This window comes from Apus apus, chromosome 1 (assembly GCF_020740795.1).
Source record: "Apus apus isolate bApuApu2 chromosome 1, bApuApu2.pri.cur, whole genome shotgun sequence".
Classification (NCBI taxonomy): domain Eukaryota; kingdom Metazoa; phylum Chordata; class Aves; order Apodiformes; family Apodidae; genus Apus; species Apus apus.
Window position 1 is genome coordinate 90,703,341 of NC_067282.1, and position 21,327 is coordinate 90,724,667.

A 21,327-nucleotide genomic window follows, 5' to 3' on the forward strand; every position below is an offset into this window, starting at 1 on the left:
GTTTGATACACATTCAACTTAAACTAAGTAAACTTGGATGAAGGAATACTTTGAAGCCTAGTTTGTCTATGTTTACTGTCTTCACAAAAACTAGCCATAGAACTTAATGGATGCCAAGATTTTTTTATTTTCTTCCTGTATGTATGTGTGCATATACAAAGCAATCATGCACATAAGTGTATCCTGGGATATGGGTATTTTTTAATAGGAAAACTAACTGCATTTTTAAATGTGGTATCATTTACTTGCAGCACTGGTGATATACTATCCTCAGTTACAGCATTTAAACTGACTTCGGTACTTATCTTTGTAAGGTGAGAGTGATAACTGGGCAGTAATTCATGTGATTTAAACAGTGTTTATTGATGAAGAATGCAAACTCCATTAAGGTAAAAAGTAATAAAATTAGTCTAACTTACTCATACTGACATATACCAGAAGCAGGCTTTAAGAATATAAGGCTGAGATCTTCAAAGCGACGCAGGACATACAACCTTTTTTTTAAGCTCTGCCATAGGTTCTATGTGTAATCTTGAGCAAGATGCTACTTTTAAGAGCTTAAAAAGGGAATTGTATGAAAATAAATAATAAAAATAAAAGTCAACGAAAGCAATAGCTTGCTGGCTCAGCTGAGTAATTGCTTCAAGGGTGGCCAGCAAAGCTTATACTAGAGAGTAACAGCAGCAGCAAACTTGTTCTCTAGACTCTGTGTGTAAATTTTGGTGTGTGATAGTGTGCCTGTCTTCCAAAACTGTGAGCCCAAGCATACCAAAATATTGTGTTAAGTTTTGTGATTAAGATTTAAAAAAAAAATCCTGTTTCTGTGATTCACTCTAGTTGTCAAGCAAGACTAAAAAAAAAAATTAAAAAATTAAAAAATATAAAAATATTCTTTAATTATCACTCTACATTAAACATTTGTGTAACACCTGGTCTTTACCTTCAACTCTCTTATTTTTACATTTCTACAAGCTGCTCTCCCCCGTATCCTATAATTAAAGGATCAGGTTTGTTTCCAATTAGTGTTAAGAATATGTACATACTTTTCAAATACAGATATAGTTGGGGCTTCTTCCAGTTCTCTCATTGTATTTATGTATGTATTTAATTACATACACAGCTATTGCACTTCTGTATTTTAGTATCTTTCCCACTTTTTTTGCTGTGTTCTCCAAATCATCATGTTACAGGTACTTTGCTATTTTTCTGCTTATGCTTATGTAAGATAACATGTTTTTAGGCAAAATGTTTTTGTTCCTTGATCTGCTCCATGTCATCTTTCAGTACTGAGTCAAATGAATCACTTTCATAGGTCTGGAAAAGATATATACATACACATATATTTTTATAATTGTTATTATTTTATTGTTTTAAAATCACTATTATTTCTAGAATTTGTTTAAAAGCTTTAATATGTCCTGCTGACATGACTCACTTCCTAAAAAAAAGTATGCACAACTATGTTATTTTCTGCTATAAACAAGATGACAGACTAGATGATAAGTCAATTTCTGTATATGGTGAAAAAAAAACTTTCAAGATTAAAAAATGACAGTATCACAGAATCATAGAATAATTAAGATTCAGGGCAACAATAAGCCGTTATTATTCAATGTCTTTTTCCTGTATGTCTTGAAGATATAGATACTTTAAAGCCAGATGCTGATAGACTGGTATGAATGTTTGATTGCGTGCATGCATGTGATGATGCATTCACAAAGACTAGTGGCAAACAGAAAAAAAGCATTTCCTTTTTCAGGAAGCTTGATGTATTTTTCTACCAATTTGAATGACCTTATTCCCATCTTAGCTCCACAATTTTTTTTGAGATTTAGTTATGAACCAAAAACCTTTGCTTTGGGCAGGCCTATGCTATAGGCTATCCTGAAACCATGTAATCTTGAAATTTCAGAGCTTTTGGCCACCAAAGACCTTCAAGGCATAAGCCCTTTGTCTGTCATGCTGAGCAGTACCTGCAAGGCTAATAAAGTGATTAGGAGCTCAGAGCAATTTCTTCAACAGGTCACAGTTGAATTACTAGAAAAAAAGAAAATAAAATGGGAGTAACTTTAATTTTATTGGGTTCTCCTGAATTTGACTGAAGTGAAAATATCTTACAAGATGTTATCTTTGATGAATCAACAGGTTTCTTTATATAGCACAGGATACATGTTTTTGTTTGTTTTTGTTTTTTTTTTCCCTAATTCTAATTGGAGCTAAAGGGAAAAAAAATGTGCTCTTTGCAGTTTGAATGCTCACTGAAAAACACATTTGTGAGGGTGAAATGGCTTAAGGAATCCATCTAAAATTGGTTAGTGATTTAAAAAAAAAATAAATCTCTCTCTCTTAGATTATGCAATGCTAAGCTCTCATTTCCTTCCAGGGAAATAGTAATATTCTATGCTTGAGACATTTTCTTCATAAAGTGAAAATCTTTGTGCTTAGAATTGATCTCTTGGGCTTAGTCCCATCTCGTACATCCATGCATTATTTCAGGAGACAGCATCAGCTGTCTTTTAGCTTCTTAAAGGGTCCTCTATACTCTATCAAGATGCATCGTACAAGCTTTCTTTTTCTTCCTAATGGTGAAATCCAAGGATGGTCCTCCCTGATGACAGAAAGATAATATTATACTATGATGATGATGAATATCAAATGTATCTGTGACTGTCCATTCAGTTAAATGTCTGATGCATAACTTCATTTGCTGCTGTTAGGCAAAACAAGCTATGCTTTGAACAAAAGCTGCTACTGAGATTCAACTAATTTGTATTATATTTTGCCCATTAAAATAATGAATAATTGTATCAAGAAAAAAAAACAAAAAAAATTAGGCAAAATCTACAAAAAAACAACGTAAAGTATTGAAGTAAATAAATATACTTGATTCTTAAAAAAAAAAGTGTTTTGTTTTGTTTTTTCAGTAGTCAAATTCTCATAGTCTAACAAAATCTCACTTTGTTAGCTGCCAACAACTTTGTTTCAAGATCTGGGACAGATGATAATCTCTCTTGGTTTGAATATATATATACATTGTTTTTAATTTTGGGGTTAATGATTAGTATGCATCACTTCAGAATTATCATTTTTGTTATGTTTTTCTGGTTTGTAATCTGATTTGTAAACAAATATATTAATAAGTACATACTCAAAGGGTAAAAATAAATCTATGCTTTTTCTAGTGTAGTTTAGTTAGAGTCCTTTCGTGTCTATTATACTGTACTACAATAGATATTTATCTCTGTTTGTTTTGCATTCAAAATATTGAGAACATTTTGCTCTGATGAGTATTGATCATCTAAATACTGTACCTGAGATGAGGATTCATAACTTTTATAGATCATGTTGTGAAATTACTCTACAATGGTTTTGAAAAAGTGGTATTTCCTGGGAGTACAGTTTCTTTTTTAAGCTTGGAATTGCCATTGTGAGGGAGATGACTGTCTAGCCCAATAATTTGACCCCAGCAATATCCAGCTGCAAATGCTAGGCAGGATATGTAACACGAGAGTAAATCAGAGAAGCCCTTTCCCCCTTTAGTTTCCAGCAATGAGCAGATTAATGACTTTATTAACCAGAGGCTACATCAAATCATTCTATTTAGTGGCTGTGAATTGATATCTCTTCCATGAACTTATCCTCTTAAGAATTCATTTATACTTTTGGTCTCTTGTGTGTTTCACTATTTAATGTCATTTTGTGTGGAGAATGTAATTCCTTCTGATGATTTTGAATTGCTGACTGTGGTAGTATCACAAGTTTCTTCTGTGCTATGAAGAATAAGGAATAATTGTTCACTATTTAACTTTCTATATAACAGTCATGATCTTCTAGGCATCACTTCAGTCCCTCCATAGTAGCTTTTTACTTTTCCTTCAAAGCTGAAGAATTGTAATTTGTTGAATCACTTCTAAATACATAAGCAATTTTGTACTTCCCTATTCTACTGCCCATCCCCCCCACCCCCTTTTTTTTTTTCTTTCTTTTTTTTCGTTTTCTACTTGGCATGTTTTGTGAGGGAATGACCAGAACTACATGCAGTATTGATAGCAGAGGATGTTGTGCTCCATGGATTTTGACGTTAGCACAGTCAGGATTATTTTTTTTCCTTTTTCCTCAGTTACTGATAGCTCCTCACCTCTTGCTGTCCTTCTTGAGCTCATCTGAACGTACACTACACTGAGCAGGATGGGAAACTTTTTTCCCTTTTTTGTTTAAAAGATAAATTACTTTTGTTAACATCAACTTTGATAAAATTCTATTAACTTTCAGAGAAAAGCCTCATATCAGGGCAATACAAAGTTTAAAAGCTTTACAGCAAGTAGTACTTCATCTCTCATTCCGAAGACAGAGATTTAAATGAGAGAGGGAGAAGTGAGTATAAATTTAAAAACAACAAAACTCTGCAGTAAGGCAGAATTTGCCCTTGACTGCAGTTTAACATTCAGTGATACGGGATTAGGAATGAGATAGGTTGAAAAACTGAGATTCTTCATTATTTTAGGCAGGGATATGAGGCAACAGGCTACACAGAAATTAAGACATGCTGTATAAATCACTGTTATGTTCTCCAGTGAGCATGGATGAGTAGTGTTTTCTTTCCTTTGACAAGTGGAGGCCATTAGGATTTTGACACTACTCTGCTTGAATGTTTCCACATAATTAATGGAAAAATGTGGGCTCTGGGCTCATTACCAACATAATAGGGTAAAATACTAGTTCTCTCCCCTGAATTTTGTATTTGAATCAAATTGCTGACTGGTTCAGCACCATGAGAAAATTTCACTTCTGTTTAGAAAAGGAAAGGAGAACAGATGGGAAGAGAAGAGAAAAGGAAGAAGATGAGAAGGGAAGTTAGAACAATTCTGTTGTCTCATGCTCCTCTTAGTAAGCCTAATAGGGGTGCAGTTGCTACCTCTTCCTTAAAGTTAGCATTCCAAAGGACTTTGAAAGTGATTGTTAGATTTTTATGAAAAACAGAGGAACAAGGTAACTTCCAAAATCTAGTTACTGCAATGCGTTTAAAATAAATTGATTAAGAGAAAAATTATCCTCCTACCTGTTATGTACTGAGGATATTTTATTGTGCTTAATATCAAACTTGCAACTTTCCACAAATTTTACAACTGCAAATGAATTCCAGTAAACTGTAAAAATTTGTCAGTTTTTCATGGTGACTGAGGTTTTTCTGCATGCCTGCTGCATGTACTCATTAGACCCCTCCTGCACGTGCTGCAGGCTCTTTGCTCACATTCTCTTTTCCTGCCTTCTACTTTCTTAAAGGAGCTTCTTGGTCTAAGAATGCTCAGAGGCATCCTCCTGTTTCTATGTGTAAGCCTTTTCTGTGTAGAAGTAACACCTTTCTAAGAAACAACACACACACCGAGTGCATAGTAGGGGCAAAAGTGAATTATATATTCTGAGAATTAGTAGGCTTGCATAAATATCCAGACGGTAGTTGCAGAATCACAGAATTGTCTGAGTTGGAAGAAACCTCTAGAGATCAGCTAGTCCAATCACCTGCTAAAGTGGGATTGCTTAGAGCACATTACACAGGATGGCATTCAGGAGGGTTTTGAATCTCTCCAGAGAAGGGGACTCCATAACCTCCCTGGGCAGCCTATTCCAGTATTTTGTCACCCTCATAGTATAAAAGTTTTTCCTCATGTTCAGGTGGAACTTCCTGTGTTCCAGCTTGTGCACATTGCCCTTTGGCTTGTCACCGAGCACTACTGAAAAGAGTCTGGCTCCATCCTGCTTTCACCCACCCTTTATTTGTAGACATTGATAAGGTCTTCTCTCAGTCTTCTCCTCTCCAGGCTAAACAGTCCCATCTCTCTCAACCTTTCTTCATAAAAGAGGTGCACCAGTCCCCTAGTCATGTTTGTTGCCCTCAGCTGAACTCTCTCCAGTAGTTCCCTGTCACTCTTGAACTGATGAGCCCAGAATTGGACACAGTATTTCAAATGTGGCCTCACTATGGCAGATTAGCAGGGGAGGATGACACCCCTCCAACTACTGGCCACACTTTCTAAGGCAACCCAGATTATCATTGGCCTTCTTGGCCACAGGGCATATTAATGGCTCATGGTTGACTTGTTGTCTACCAGGACTCCAAGATCCTTCTCATCAAGAGTGCTTTCCAGCAGGTCCACCCCTAACTTCTATTGGTGCCTGGGGTTGCTCCTCCTCAGGTGAAGGACCCTACATTTGCCCTTGTTGAACCTCATTAGGTTTCTCTCTGCCAACTCTCCGGCCTGTCCGGGTCATGCTGGATGGCAGTACAGCCCTCTGATCTGTTGGACACTCCTCCCAGTTTTGTATCATCAGTGAACTTACGAGGATACACTCTGTCCCCTTGTCTAGGTCATTTATGAGTATTTTGAACAAGACCAGACCCAGCACTGACCCCTAGGGAACCCTGCTGGCTCCAGGTCTCCAACTTGACCCTGCTCCATTAATTACTAACCCTCTGAGGTCTGTCACTCAACCAGCTCGCCATCTGCCTCACTGTCCACTCGTCTAACCCACACTATCTGAGTTTCTTAATTAGGGGTTATGGAAGACAGTGTCAAAAGCCTTGCTGAAGTCAAGGTAGGTGACAGCTACTGCTCTCCCCTCATACAACCAGCCAATTGTGACATCATAGAAAGCTGACAGATTGGTCAAGGAGAATTTCCCCTTGGTGATTCCATGTTGACCACTCCCAATAACTCTTTTCTTCCGTATTTTTAGAGATGTTATCCAGAACAATTTGTTCCATTACCTTTCCAGTGATGGAAGAGTAATGCTGTTACTGCAGCATGCATACATATGAATATTCTGTCCTTAAAACGATCTAGAAAACATAAGGATCAGAGAAATACAGTCTGCCATCTCCAGAATGATGAATCTTAAATAAGTATAAAGCTCCTCTGGTTTTACTTCTTTGTTTCTTGTTGGTTTGCTACTGCCTTTTATTTCATATTAAGGAACAAAGCTAACAAGATATTGGATAGAATTTGGTATCAAGGTTAAGAGTGAGAAACACAAGGAAGTTATATATACAGAAGTTAAAACAGTTTTCATGTCCTTTTTTCTTCTCTTTGTGTATAAATCTTTGATGTGAGCACTCAAGTGCAACTAAAGTTTAAAAATTGTATAATTTCCAAGGTCTTCCATTATTTTCCCTCAATTTTAACTAAGAGAATCATAGGATACCTTTTTCTAGCTTCAGTTAGGATGTTTCAGATCTTATCATTATTAGAAAATAAGAATGGGTTTTTTACATCTGAGTGGAACACTGAGAAAAGAGGGCTCTGTTTTTGGTCAGGGTTTTAACTTCAGATAGGTATGAGATAAGTCAGTTCAAGAACATAACCGGCTTGGTTACAGGCTTGAAAGATTTCACATAAATCACAATTCATTGTAGAGGCACCAGAAAATTTGCCCAGACTAAAAGAACAGAATATATGAAACTTTATAAATATACACTAATCAGAAACTGAAGGAGGGGAAAAGAAAATGGAGTCTTCATTTCTGGTTAATCACTTGTAAGGAAGTATTTCAGATGTATACTGCTCTCTTAAGCTAGCATCAGAATTCAAAGTTGCACTGCCTTGGAACAGAAACTAAGTGTTGTTGAATGGCTATGTAATTGCTTTCTACTCTCAAATCTGAAGTGCTGTTATGCAGTGCATCATTAAATTAATTACTGTTACTAAATTATTAGGGTATATAAGTATGAAAATGCATATAGACACTCAGCAGTCTGTAAGACTGCTACAGGGGATCTTTTTTTAATACCTTGGTAGAACACCAAAAACAAAGCATCATCAAATGATAAGCATGTGACTGGAGAGGAAATGAAACAGATTTATTAATCTCTTTTAAATAAAGCTAGCAGGAAGATGTGATGTCTGATAAATCTATTTATCTCTGCAAGTACAGCTGTTGATTGTCTTCATTCTTCATTTTAAAAGACAGTGTCTGTAGTAAATTAATAAAGTCTAGATACGTAAGTATAATGACAAGGTTTTTTCCTACTCTCTGCAACACAGCTCCAGTTTCTTCTCTTCTGGAAAATAACTTACAATTTAATTATTACAGAAAGTCAAGATGATTGCTTAATGGAAGAAATAAATCAGCAATATTATTAGAGCATGAAATCAAGTGTACTGAATGTAAACCAGAACCTTTATATTATGTTTAGCTGATGAGTAGGCTTATTCAAGTCAATGGAAAGATGTATGTAAATAACACTTTTCAGAATTAAGTCCTCAAATAACTGTTTGTAGTATCTGGACATAATAAGCACACAGAAAATTCAGTTGTATAACAGTAATGTTCACTGCTCCCTGGTTATTTTCTTAATGTTATTTAAGCTGGTTAAATCTTCCCATATAGTCTTATTATGAAAATTCAATAAGCTTTTGCTTGAGTCTGTCTTTATTGATAAATTCAAGAACTGCTGGTTTTGCCTGCACCAGATAGACATTTTTTGATGTGTTCATGTTTATGCATCCTAGGAAGGACTGTCGAGTATAGGCAAAGAAAGAGAAGTCAGGTATGTCCTGTGTAAATGAAAGTGTCTATGAAGACTAGGACAAAGGCATACATTACATTTGTGTAGCTATGTTTATGAGGAAATACTTTCTCTAATTATTTGTGTCTGCAGTGAAGCAAACACAGACAAAGAGGAAAACTGATTTGTTAACATTTTACAAGCTAATTATATAGAAAATTATATAAAACAAAAAGGGAAAAAGGTTGGCTAAGGATTTTTTGGTCTAAGCAACTGCAAATTATTTAATAAAATATGTCTCCTGATACTCTTGCACTGCTAGCTACAGTGCGTGGTTGCAGCTACCTGCTCTACAAAATATTTTGTAAGTCAATACTCATATGTAAGTAGGTCTCTGCTATTCACTGTGAAAGGCAATTCTAGAAATAATATAGGAATGGATTAATTGACATTTTTTGTTTTACTCTACTGTGATTCCTTTGGTACAAAATTGTATTTCCTTTATGCAATAAGTAATTTCATAGTGGAGATTTTTCACTTGGAGCATGATAACATAAATCAGAAAGAAATTTTCAGATATGTTGCTTTATTGAGTTACCACTGATTGGGATTATATCTCCATATCTTCACTAAAGAAAAGAGATACTTGATTTCTTGGTTAAAAATAAGGTGTAAACAAACCGGGGAGTAAGTGGAAAACCCTTTGCCTTAACTTTCTCATATTTGTACCACATCTCTCCTTGACATGTTTTTTATCTTTGTTTAGAATATTTTTCACTATTCCTATGGTTCAATTTGTTGTTTACAATATTTTTATTATTAATTTAGGATATTTTATATATTTCAGTATTTTTTTTTGTTTTAAAACATAAGCATTTAAAAGTTGTTAGGGAGTTGAAACTGATGTAGATTTAAAACAATGTTTCAAGTTGATTAGATCCTTATAATTTCTAAATGTTCTAACAGTATTATTTGTTTAATAGCTGCATTTCAGATAGAAATGGACTTAACTTCTACAGTTTCTAAGGAATAGAGAGACTGAGATTTTAGGGTAAAAATTTCTATGTCAGCTTAAAAAATCTACAGGAGTAAAGGCTTCTTTTCCGGTAGAACACTGCCGTGTTCTGATGTATAAACTGGGTAGTTAGCTGGGGGGAAACCTACAACTTGTTCTTGCTTTCCATAATTCATAGTAATTATATCTAAAACCAAACATAAATGTTATTTTTTGGAAATAATAAGCTGACAAAATTCCAACCATTTGATTGTAGTACCACTTACTGCTTCCCTTTGATTGTGTAACAGTGGACCATTATCCCATAAAGTTCTATGGCCTTTGTTAAGACTGGTCAGAAGTTTGATTTTCCCCCATCCCACTGTTGTATGTCATCAGTGAAAAGACTATATCATACAAGTTATCACAGGCTATCTTTATAGTCAGTGAAAAAAAAAAAAAACAAAACCAGAGCATGATTCATCAGACCTGTTTCAGCCATTTATTTGGAGTTAGCTAAATTATTCCCAGAGGTTATATTTTTGCTTTTTCTAAAATGGACTTGGGTGACCAGCTGCAATGGAGATGTCTGTACTATTAAAATCTGAAAATCAGTGAAGTGAAGCCAGTCCAGGATTTCTTCATGCTGAATGATATGCGAGCAAATGTTAATGTGTGGTTACAGACCAGCACTGTGCACTACAAAATTTCCCTCTTTGCTTGGTTATCCACCTTTTTTTCATATATAAGGAAGGGGGCAAATCAGAGAAGTAAGGCATAGTATTTTAATTAAATAAAACCTCATAGGTCAAGACAGGTAAAGGGAGGTTTCACTCACTAATTACAGTCACCTTGTGAAAATTGAGCTTTAAGTATTATTTGCCTCTTTTTTTTTTTGCTTTGCTCTTTTGCTACACATAATGTTTGATACTGTGCTATTGCTCCTTATTAAAGTTGAAAGTCAACAAGGACTATCAAATTTCCTTGAAACATTGTAGCAGAAACAGAAATGTTGGATTATTATTTTTTTTTTTAATAGCAGAATTTTCCAGCCTTATATTGGAAGTATGGCTTACCACTTTCTCTTTAAGCCTTTAAGATTCCCCCTGGTTTATTTTGCAGAGATATGGAGAGGACTTGCGGATTCAATGGGTGTGGGGCTAGGACTGAATACCTTCTCCTCAGCACAGGCTGTGAGAAAGCAACTTGCAATACCATCTTCCCTACAGAAAACACAATAAGGTAAGGGACAACTAACTGTGGTGCTCATCTCATACTATGAAATCTGCCTTCATTATAATGATGGATCTGGCAGTGGTGATTGGAGCACATTGCTTTTATGTCTTTCACAAGCAGGGCATACATAACTTGTCTGCATAGCTTCACAGAAAAAGTTTCCTTTCTGAAGAACATCTGGAAGGAAGCCTAGCTCTTTGGTAGAAGGAGCAAATGGACTCATGATTTTCCTTAGGTGACCCTGAAGTAGAAGCATGTAAAGTGTACGATATTAAGTATTCACCTTTAAAAGATCTTCTCTTTTCATTTTCTGTATCCAGACATTTAAGACCACTGTCTTAAGGATCAGCTAGGTTTTTTTCTGTAGAGAGATATCTGTTTCCCTTGAGTATGGCAATATTAGAAGAAAATTAAAGTCAATAGTATATTCAGCACAGGTGTGTATAAATAAGCTGTAAAAAATAGCTGTCTACCAGTTTATTTCAAATGTGTCAACCTGACTGTGTTATTCTTTCTGCATTCATAAGTATCTGTTTATTCACAGTAGTTAGATATCCAGACTTTTTTACTGGGTTGGCTCTTTGTGTATATGCTATGCATGATGGCTAGGGATTTCTATATCAGGAATTATTTCATTGCCAGTGATCAGCCTGACAGTCCTCATGCTCCTCAAACAACAGAGAAGTGTTGGGAATTTGGTCTTAATAATTACCATGAGGAACTGGGCTAAAATTGTGAAAATGTGGCTTATAAATTGTTCCTCCTCTGCTAGAATGCCTTGTTTTTTCTTGGTATTACTCCTCTTGCAGTCCTCCCTTCCTAGGGTACCTTCAATACAACAGGCTGCTTTTTGTTCTCACCCTTATATTTTTTCTTCCTGCCCTTCTTCGTCTTCAACTTGCTGCAGCCATTTTTGAAGCACTGAACAATTTTCTTAATTATATGAAGACGTTATCTTAAACATTTTTGCATAGTAAAAGAACACATACAGGATTAAATTATTGTATTAAGTAATGCAGCAATCTTTGCATCAAATTTTTGAAACATTTTTTATTTCTATGCTCTGTCACTGATACTATTACTTAATGGTGAAATTAGAGTCTTAATATTTTCTTTTTGCTATTTTATCCTAGGAGATGTGACTCACAGATCAGATGGCCCCTTTGAAGAAGGCTGTGTGAGCAGTAAAATAGAGTCTTTAAGTCAGAAATGCCTTGTATGGCTTGTTCATGGTGAACACCTCTAGGAAAACCAGACAATCACACAGAAAGATCTAGATGCCCTGCAATTGGAACTGCTTGTTGAAGCAGATTAAACAGAAGATTTAAATACACATCCCAGTTCCTAGAGTAGTGGTTCTCTCAGTGTTCTTTCTATTTCAGCAAATGTCAGTATCTTTTTGAAGCAGATTGTTCCACACAGTCTTGTCTTGGTGTCAGGGAAGAACATTTTTTTCCACTTCATTTCCTAGATGTGCCCAGTTAGGCTTCTGTTACAAGAAAGCCCTTTGCTGACCCGGAAAGTCAAGTTTCATTTGGAGGATGTAGTTAGGGAATGTTGCTGCATTTGGAACACTGGCTTCCTTAAGGTCAGCAATAGCAATCCCTGAACATCCATAGTGGTAAGACACTTGTTAGGTTGAGTGAATTCCTGTGAGGGTTTGATTGTACACTCAGTGTGTCAGTGAAGAAGGAAATTAATTAGTTGCTTATCCTGTGAGGAGTGTTCTTAAAAAATCAATGCTGATCATAACTTCTTGAGATTTAAGAGTTGGACATTCAGAATCTCTAAGCGCTATCCGAACAATAGTATAAAAAGCATCAATGTTGAGTAATGGGTGATGCCAGCTTCTGTTGGCAAGAAGTCCAAATAAGCTAAATAAGTTGAAGTACAAGTATCAGAGGAATAATTCATGAATCAACATTATATCAGTTCACAAAATACTTCATTGCTTATTGACTTGGCACTGTGAAGTACAGCTATCCTGTTTTTAAAACATCAGTCACAAAGAAGAAATAGTACTTAGAAATTTGTGTCTAAGAATGTGTTCAGTCAATGTGGTGGGGTTTTGGTAGCTAGAGAGGGGTCACAAGGCTGGCACCTGTGAGAAGCTGCTGAAAGCTCCCCTGGTTCCCAAGTCCAGCCCCATCTCTGGCCAAGGCCAAGCCCATCAGCAATGGCGGATGCACCTCTGTGACTAACATATTCAGGTAGGGAAAAATCAAACTGATGTAAGGTCTCTGGGGCATAGGAGGAGGGGAGGTGAGAGGAATACCAAGGTCAGTGAGGAAGAAGGGGGGAGGAGGTGCCAGAGCAGAGGTTCCCCTGCAGCCGGTGGTAAGACAGCAGGCTGTCCCCTGCAGTCCATGAGGGAGCACAGTGGAGCAGATGTGGATCTGCAGTTGTGGAGGTCCCCATGCCAGGGGAAGTGACTGCACTTAAAGAGGAAGGTGACTCTGTGGGCAGCCCACACTGGGGCAGCCTGTTCTAGAGGGACAGCATCTTGTGGGAGGGACTCATGTCAGACTGGTTCATGAGGGACTCCTTCCAGCAGGAAGGACCCCATGTTGGAGCACAGGAAGAGCGTGAGGAGTCCTTCCTCTTGCAGAGGAAGGAGTGACAGAGACAACATGTGATGAACTAACTCCAACCACCACTCCCTGTTCCACTTCACTGCTGGGGAGAGGAAGTAGAGAAATTGGGAGCAAAGTAATTTGGGCCCATGAAGAAGGAAGGGGTAGGGTAAGGAATTTATGACCTGGGTTTTTTGTTTTTTTTTCTCTTTGTCCTGCTCTGATTTTATAGGAGATAAATTATTTTTTCCCCAAGGGGAGTCTGTTTTGCTCATGACCATAATTAGTGAGTGAAACATGTCTGTACCTGTCTTGACCTATGAGGTTTTAGTTAGATTTTCTCCCCATTCCACAGTGCGGGGGGGGAGGAGAGAGAAAGTGGACTTGTGTTCCTTTTTTGCCGGCTGGGCCTAAACCATAACAAACAATATATGAATGAATGAATGAATGAATGAATGAATGAATGAATGAATGAATGAATGTATGATTATAGATTTCAGATATATTTCTCACTATATTTTAAATATTAACTGTTTACATCTGTTAATTTCTTATACACTTTTTAAAAATCTCCTGCTACAATAAAAAGACAAGGTAACAAGCCATTGTTTTTTCCTTTCTACAAAATTACTTTGAAAAGTCAGAACTGGATTAAACCTCCTGCTATTCAGATCATTATTGCTTAAACTTAAGTTCTTTGAGGAGGGAAATATTCTGCAATCTCTCTCTTCCTTTTCTTGGAGTGAATGTTAGTTTCAAAATACTGCAAGAAGCACAATGAATATTCAATGAGAAGTGTGCCTGTGACACCTTCTTCTTCTTCAGAGGTTTAAGACTGACTTTAAAAGCTGATGGAGGAATAGTATGATGTGCCTGTAAAACTAATGAGTTTCATTTAAGGAGATATATATTAAAGCTGTCGTGGGTGGCCTGATTAATGTAGCACCTTGGTGAATTTATTATTTCCCAAGAAGCAGCACCAAGCAATATTTTATGTCAAAAACCTGTATCAGGATTGATCCTCCTGTTAAAACCTCAATTTTATGGCTAATCTTCTGATTCTGTCAGCAAAATGGATGTTATTTCTCTAGTTGGATTATTCTTATTTAAAATATATATGTTTGAAGTTCTGTATTTATTTGGATTTATCACAGAATGGCATTGTGACTAAAGAAGTACATTGTCATTTTTATCAGGAATTAGTAAAGTTTAGATGTGCAACTGAAAAAAAAAGTAGACAAACTACATGTGTTGAATTTCTTTAGTCATTAGGATTCTTCACAGACAAGTCTGGTATCTATCACATACACAAGTATTACTAACCGACTGCAGTGCAGCATAAAAAGCTAATACATTACATGCCATTTAGTGAATTCTTAAGTAGGGAGTTCTGTGATCTCTCTGTACAGCAGCTGGATCTTCTTGTGAAACACAAACTTTTATATGTATATATTTTTTTATATATATATTTTTTTTTCTTCATCCTAGTAGGGTGCAGAGTGTCCATAGAGATGCTAACAGCTTGGTAAATGAGGAAAAGATTAGTGAGGCAAATAATTTTGTCTGTTCAGGAGAGTAAGTTAAATTGCTTTAAACAAAGAGTTGTCACGGGCAGAAAGTCATCTGAGAACTGCTGGAAGCTTAAGTATTTCCTTCTGTGGATTCAAGTTTTAAGTTCTAATAGACAAGGGATTTGAAGTCTCATGCAACAACACCCTAAATAGAAAAAGAGTTGGTATCGGATGAAACTCAGTTATTGCCAACCTTAACTGTGTTATAAAAGATGAGAACTCCGTGTCTTCAGTGAAAAGCTGTGGGTTACCAAACATATGCTGTAACTTGTTGAGTTTTATTAGATGAAAAATCTAGACCTATAGCAAATCATCTTTTCTCTCAGGTTCTTGTTCTTGTTTGGCTAAACTGACTTACTTGGTCAACTGTAGTGGTAGAGAAACACTTAACTTTCCTTGGAAAGCAGAAGCAGCTTAATTGTGGCAGGATGGAGTTGAGATTGTTCCTGGCCAGGAAGAAAGGTTAGATACCCTGTGCTGGGTTTGCTGACAGTGTGGTTCTCCTCCTTCCTGGACCTGATCCATTGTCATCTGCTGCTCTGGTTAGGGAGAGTTAGGGAGGAGAATGGAAAACGCACATGATTTTTCAAGCCCTTTTTCTTCAGTATGGTGCTTCAGAAGGCAAGATATTTGTTCAGAAGTTTCAAATCTAAAAATGCGTTTTTTTTTTTATTATTATGATAAAACATCAGAAGATGACATACTAGAGAGGAAGTGCTGGTGTAACCTTAGCTATACCTGTAAATATAGTCATACGTGTATGTTGATGGAGTATGCACTGCTTTCAGTATGCCTTCAGCAGCAATTCAGTGAAATTAAAATTACTTTTTATTGTACTTTTGAGAGTTGGATGCAAAGAGCTTTCTGTTTTCTGTTGTTGCCCTTTATATACATATGACTGGTGGTTAGCTACTGACAAAACTTCATGTTCCAGGCTGAAAAATGTCCAGCTGAGTTTTAAGGTATGAATGAATGTGGGTCATTGAGGGAGAAGGGGCATATTTGGTTTGCCTTTTTCTTTTTTTAACATTCTTGACATAATCTGATAAATAGTAGCTGTGAACATAATTCTGCTTATTTTTATAAGCTTAACTAAATACTGTATGTATGTTTTAATATATAGTATCTGCGTCATAGTGCTCCTTTTTGACAAATGGAGGAAACTTATAAAAAGCAATATTTTGTGTATATTGTATTACCTTTTTTTTTTTTTTTTTTCTAGGAGAAACATTCCACTTACCAGATAAATTAAGACTCCTAGTATCAAGGTGTATTCACTGTTTCTTACTAAATGCTTAAGAAACAGAGGGTGACTTAGTGCTTACTATATCAGGGTGAAAGAGATTCTTCAGAATATTTCTTAGCTATTCTCTGGAAGCATCAAGACACTAATGTTTTCTACCAATAACAAACAACAACAACTACAAAAATTAAAGGAAATGTGCTCCTAAGGAACCATTTTAACCCAAAAGAATCCCTTTCTATTTCTGTGTTTGCAAGAAATGAGAATAATTAAGAAAAAACTTTGCAATGGACGTAGTTTATGGGTTTTGTTTTGTTTTTCTCCAACTGAAGCTCTGCTCTTTCTGTTTCCTTGTTTCCTATGCAAGAAAATCGAAGAAGAGATAGTGTAAGTGCCTTCTAAATTACCCTCTCTCCAAATCTGTCTGTCCTTTTGAATAGAGAAATTACTTATGCTTACGTGCCTTGAAAGTAATCCTCAAACTACAGGGTCCAGAAAATTGAATATGTGTCTTTTAAAATACTGCTACAGTGTATAGAATCTGACACTGAGTAATTGACATCACCTGAAAACTATTTGCTTCAGGATTTAAGAAGGAACATATTTGTTTCCTAAAACATATTTGTTTCCTAGAACTTTGTAGAGTAGGGATGATGGTTGGACTCGGTGACCCAAGGATCTTTTCCAACTTGAATAGTTCTATGATTCTATAGTCTTTTATTCTAGCTTAGACAAAGTCAAGAATATACATCCATTGATGTAATTAAACAAACATCCTCATTTAACTCCTTTTTAAGTGAGAAACACATGGAGTTGATTCAATGTCTTCAGAACAGAGCTTAACGTCACAGCGATAATGCCTGCCTAGGTTATACCTATTAGGAGTCCAAGAATAATTTTCAAAGGTTTCATACCAAAAGATCTATCTGAATGTTTAATGATTTCATAGTAAAAAGCTGTGTAGTTTTTTCTTCCACTCATCTACATTCTTTTCAATCATTCTCTTTGCAAGGAACTATTTATTATATACTTCCTTGTTTTTGTCATAGGCATTTCTGAAAGAAAGAATTCAAGAAAGACACAATTTTACGAAGTACACCTAATAATTGTTCAGGATTTGAATGACGATATGTTCTTTTAATGACAAAATACATGGTCAGAAATATGACGTATTTTCAGGTTACATGAGTTAGAAATCTGTTTTCCTTCAAACTTGCTGTAAAATCACTAGAAATGTTTCAAGAGTGTATTAATCTAATCCCAGCAAAAACAGAACTGCTGATGAAATTACTCCTGGTGATGTATATAAAGTTTCAAAAATTATAGGAAAAAGTCATGGCTAAGGAGTAGTTGCTTTGACTTCATATGTGCTGAAATTTTGTTGACATATTCATTAGTAAAATCACATTTTTTTCCATATGTGCAGAGAGAGAGAGTGTAGAGGATATAATTTTTTTTTTTTTTTTTTTTTTTTTTTAAGGAGCTACCCTGTAACCTCCTAATTCTTCTGGCAAGATGTCATGTCTACTGGTTGTATTTGTTTCTGTACTGAAGCATTTAAGCAACTTGCAGTGTGTTTACATAAAAGCATGTAAAATCACATTGTGCATTCCCACTGTTTACATCCTGCCTTTTTGAGGTGGTGTTACAGGCAGCTGTAGCAAATCTGTTCTTGCTTTTCGATTCTAGCTATGGCTGCGAAAGAGAATGACAAGAATGACTCCCTTGAAAAAACTCTTAAAAACATTTCACTGATATGTGACATGTTGTGTGAAAATGTGTGGTGCAGGAGATCAAAGATCTTATTTTCTGGCCAACAGCCAGTTCTCTCTGCAGTCTTTTAGACTGCTTTTTAGCACCCTGTGTCTTGTGGTTTGCAGTGCAGGTTGTTTTGTGTACACATTTGCTGTGTCACCGTGTGCATGTAACAGCAAGGATAGATTCCAGCTGTAATTTAAATTTAGATTTGGCACTGGAAAAGCAGAAATTGCCTTCCAGCCAAGTAATGACCAATATTATTGCTCCTTGTTAGAACATATGAAAGCACAGAAACCAAATATTTTCATGGGAAATGCCTGAGAAAAATAAAACTAATTCAGCCTGATAACTTATATGAAACCTAGTCATTAGCAGCATGTGAATGGTACAATTGTACTGGTAGTATTGTATGGTACCATGGTAATGGCACTATTCATAGAAGAGATAATTCTTTAGGTTAGTGTACTGCTTTCCTTTCCTCTTTTAATAAACACTGTAAATCTTTGAACATAAAACTATGTGATATGGTAGTCTCTTTTCATAGCAATCTTTTGGTTCTTTGCTTGCTCTTTGCATAGTTGTTTACTTTTGCACTGAAGTAAGAAGTTGAAACATCATTAGTGGGAACAAGAAGTGTTTATGGTTAGTGAAGGGAGAAGAGATTTTTTTTTACCTTTTCCTTAGTTTTTACAGGAACTGTAAAAATTAATTTTGAGAAGTGTGTACTGACCTAGAACAGAACTTATAACCAACAATGAGCACAGAATCTTTTGGCTTAGTGCCATCTGAGAGGAACCTTGACTCTTAAATTTCTGATACACACAGAGATTAAATTTAGATAGCTTAAAGATGAAGACACCCATCTACTTGCAAATATCAAATAAATATATTGTATTCATTAGGCTGGAGAATACTTGCAGCTTAAAAAGGTGAGTTTGATATTCAAAGTGTAGCTTTTCGTTTACTTAGAGGAATCTCTTTCCTGGTCTTTTCTGGGTGCCTTTTTCCTCATGTGGCTGCCAATGACCTCTGTGGGGTGATGCTGACGCTGAGAGAAATAGCCTGTTTGTAACTTATTCATTCCTCTGTATTAACAGCGAAAAGGTATCAAATCTAAAAAGCTGTCAGTTTTCTCTAAGTTTTACCGATTTCCTGAATGGATGGTAGAAAAGGAAGAAAAATCTCAGAAGTAGTAAAGTATAGTTTATTACTAAGTGAAGATTAATTTGGAAAGGTTCTGAGGGTTATATTTCTCATTTTGCAGTATTTGTCTTGCACATAGGTTATGCGTCATTCAGGAGTACATAGCATCCACAAGTATTAACAAACTTATTGCAAAGTGTTGCTTGCATTTTCTTGATAAGCCTGAAGTACCATTTAAAATAATTCTAGATTATCAGAAAGTAAAACCAAAAAAAAGCAAACATATCCTCCACCACTTCCCAGGTTCAACTCCACTCCTTCACCCTCAATTCCCCTACCTCCTCCCCTATCCAAAAGGCACAGGGGAAGGGAGAATGGGGAGTTGTATGTTGTCCATTACAGCTCCTCTTGGCTGCTTCTTCCTCCACATATCTCTCTCCTTCTCCAACATTGGTCCCTCCTATGAGATGCAGTCCTTCAGGGTAAACCTGCCTCATTGTGGGCTCTCCATAAGCTGCAGTTCCTTCAAGGCACATCCACCTGATCTACCATGGTCTCTCCAGGGACTGTAGAGAATCCCTGCTTGAGGCCTGGAGACTTTCGTCCCCTCTCTCCTCAGTGCTCAAAAGGCTGTTTCTCACACTTTTCCCCTAACCACTGGGCAGCATTTTGCCCTTCCTTACAGAGGCTTTCCTTGAGGCACTACCATGGTGTCTGCAAGACTCAGCTGTGCCCTGCAGGGAGTCAGTTGGAGCCAGCTGGAATCAGCTGTAGCTGGCATGGGGCAGCCCTAGCTGCTCCACACAGGGGCCGCTAACAGCACAGGAGCACCTGCACCCCTTACATTTGCAAATAGAAATTTATATTCTCCTAACATATAGGAAAAGAGGAAGGGGAAAAATGTTTTATTGTCAGTCTGGAAACTTTGATTTTTTTCTTTCAAACTGCCCCAGAAAGTGATGCTGCCAAAGAATCAACATCTACATAATTAGTGAGAAAAATTACCATGTTGCCTGCAGGAGGTATTCCTACAGTTGAACGTTGCTTTGAAAGAAGAACAAACAAACAAAAGTAGGAATACTGTGTTTTAATGCATGCTGTTTGAAAAAGAAAGATAGAAAATGTTTAGTTTCGTTGGATAATTTTGCTGCAGAAGTGACAAAATTGGAATATGGGCTATTTCAGTAGAATATCTTTTGCAATAACATGGAATGAAGGTATGCAGAAGGTAAGCAGGGGAGGGGAGTATACCAGAGTGGGAGTGTTTTCACTCCAGCCTTCCTAAAATTTTCACATCAACTACTCATGTTTTCTTATTCAGATGCTTGACTATGTGCTTGAGACTGTGATTGTTCTTTTGGTCACATCCATGCTGTGAGCAGTATGCAGGTGGTGTTCTGGGGCCAGTAGCACTGACTACCCTGTTACTCCGTTACCCCTATGCACCCCTGAAGCAGAGGGTCAGGAGTTCAGCCAGCAGCATGAGCCATACAGGCACTTAAAACCAGAGGTCATGTCTTTTTAAGCAATATTAAAAAAGAAAGTATGAGTTGCTTGCTAAGATACCTAGAGAAGTCAGGAGGAAGCCAGGCCAAGCATTCTATTAGATGGGAGAACGATGAAAGTTTATGTGCCTGCTTTTATCCTGTATGTAGGAGGTTAGTTAGGTTACATCTAAATAAAAATATTTATTCTAGAAAAGGACCACCACAGTTCCCATCTACCAGAAAACTCTGTGAAGCAGTTTGGTTTTTTCCTTTTGATATTTGAGCTGCACTTTAAAGTGCTTCAGTAGTAATTGTTGGGAAAATTTGCTTGGAACAAGTTTAATTAATTGCCCAAAGTACTTCTTTCTCCCGAGGTATCTTCTGTGCCACTTAGAGTGTTTATGGCATTGCTTTTGGAAATCCCTAAGCAGGGTAATGAGACACATTATTAATTGTGTGGGTTTTTACAGTTTTGAAAAAAACCTCAGACAGTTATATGACAGGTAATATAGGATTGTGTGTGAATGGAAGATGTTAAGTTACTTGTTCGTAGGTCAGGAATAGCCAGTTATTCAAGTCTTGACTTAGAGCTGAAACTTTTGAGATAGAATTTCAGCACTGGTGGAATTTCTTCTCTTGGGCTATGGGCTGTAAACAGAAGCTAACAGAGAAAATCCTAATCATTAAAGGAGAGATTTATTTTTCCCATCAACCCTACTAATAGTAACTTAATTGAGGCTTCTTGACAAAGCAGCATTTCAAAATTAATAATCTAAGTATCAGATTATCAGTGGAGTTTTGGCAGGCTAATGATGTCCA